Source organism: Chenopodium album, chromosome 16, assembly GCF_948465745.1.
Source record: "Chenopodium album chromosome 16, dcCheAlbu1.1, whole genome shotgun sequence".
NCBI classification, from domain to species: Eukaryota; Viridiplantae; Streptophyta; class Magnoliopsida; order Caryophyllales; family Amaranthaceae; genus Chenopodium; species Chenopodium album.
Genome location: NC_137849.1, coordinates 28,196,445 through 28,198,732, shown reverse-complemented (window position 1 = coordinate 28,198,732; position 2,288 = coordinate 28,196,445).

The window sequence follows — 2,288 nt, the reverse complement described above, 5'->3', positions numbered from 1 at the left end:
CAATGAGATGCCTCAACAATCTATCCTTGAGTTGAAAGTATTTGATGTGTGGGGAATTGATTTCATGGGACCATTTCCTTCTTCTTTTGGGAACCAATACATTCTTGTGGCGGTGGATTATGTGTCGAAGTGGGTTGAGGCCATTGCCTCCTCAACAAATGACCACAAGGTGCTGATGAAATTGTTCAAAAAAATCATTTTCCCAAGATTCGGTGTTTCCAAGGCGCTGATTAGTGACAATGGTTCGCATTTTGTGCACAATGCCTTTCGAAAGATGTTGAAAAAACATGGGGTTCATCAACGTTTTGGCCTTCCTTATCATCCTCAAACAAGTGGACAAGTTGAGGTGTCCAATTGTCAAATCAAGTTAATTCTTGAGAAGACAGTTGTTAGAAATAGGAAAGATTGGGCGGATAAGATTGATGATGCCTTGTAGGCATATCGAACGGCTTTTAAGACCCTTATCGACACTTACAAGGCGCGTTATAAGGAAGCTCATGACAAACTTATCGAGAAAAAGTAGTTTTGTATTGGTGATAAGGTCCTCCTCTACAATTCCAAGATGAAGTTGTTCTCCGGAAAACTCATGTCTAGATGGAGTGGTCCTTTCATGGTGAAAGGTATTTTTCCTAATGGCGTTGTGGAAATATCTTCGTTGGATTAATCATCTTCTTTCAAAGTCAATGGTCATCGGTTCAAGAAGTATTTCGATGGTGTTTTTGTTGGCCTTATTCACAAAATGGTTCTTTATGATCCGTCTTGAGAAAGGGTGGAGAACGTCAAGCTAATGACGTTAAACAAGCGCTTCTCAGGAGGCAACCCGACTTTCTAACCTTCTTTCCATTTTTTTCTTTTGATTTTATATTTCTTCTTGATGTTTATGGAGTAACCAATTTTCTTTGTTTGTTGTGATTTTAGGTAGTTTTAATATGATGGAGGTTAGTTTGCCAACAATCTTGGTAACAAATTTTGAAGATGAAGTGTTTTTGTGCTTATTGGAAGTTTTGAGTAAGAATTGAAATTTGGTGGGTGCAAGATGGTGGGCTCATGAAATATGGATGTTGAACCCATGGTGTGCGCATGAAAATTGCAAGGAGGCATGAGCAACCTCGAGTTGCACGGCCGCGCGCGAGGCCTGCGCGGGCGCGCAACCCATTTTGGACTGGCGCATTGGTCTGCTGTGTGCCCCCGTAAACGCTCCTCTCTTTTCTTTCTCTCTCTTCATTCATTTTGCTCCATTTTTCATTGTAATTCTCAAGCAATTTCACTATTTTTGCCACTATATTTCATCAAAAGATCATCATTGTTCATTTTCCTTGGTTGATAATCACTTCAAATCCCTAATTTTATGCTTTTTAATTAATTTTCTCTCTCCAAAAGTTGGGAATTTGGGTATTATTGATTGGGGTTTTGGAACTTGCAAGTTTGGGATTGATAGCTAGTAGTTGTGCTTTCTACTCCATTTCATTGGATTTAACCACTCATTCAAGGTATGAATTCTCTATTTCATTTGATTTTCATGATAAATTTCTCACCTTATATTGTTTTGTTGGATTTGAATGTTATGGTTTATGCTGTAGTGGTGTATCTACTTTGCCTAATTTATGTCCCCAAATTTTGTATTAATGATGATTATTGATGTATGTATGAACTTGTGATGCTGTGGTTTTGCTTAATTGAACTATAATTTTGTTGCCACCATTGTTGGTTTTCATCCTTAAAATGGTCATAGATGCTTGTAAGAATGTTGTTGCTCACTCTTTGTTCTTAAATGGTTTATGAATCCTTACTTATATTGTGGTTTGAATGTGCTTCCATACTTGTTATGTGTCAATTTATTCATTCTATTTCAATGATTGGTTGTGGATTCATCCATTTTGGTTATGCAACTTGTTGTGAGCACCATATCTTTCTTACTTTTGAAATATTGTCTTGGTTTGTTTGTGTAGATGGCTCCACTCCGACGTCCTAAACGAGCCTGCAACTCTAGTTCCCGTGAGGTGGTGCCACCTCCTCCAAACGTGAGTGAAACTTAGGAAATAGAGTTCGATAAGAGCGAGCATTGGGAGAACTTTTCCCGGAAACTCCTATCAACAAGGTTTTATGATCGATCAACAACTACAATGCTTGGAATAGATGATGATGTGAGGCGTTTGGCCCGGAACCTTGGTTTGGAGGATTTCATTGGCCTAAATGCTCCAACTTACGCCCGCCTCACTTTTGAGTTCCTCTCTTCTTTTGAGGTGCATGAAGAGAAAGAGGGTGGTGAGCTTGTTCGTACCTTGAAG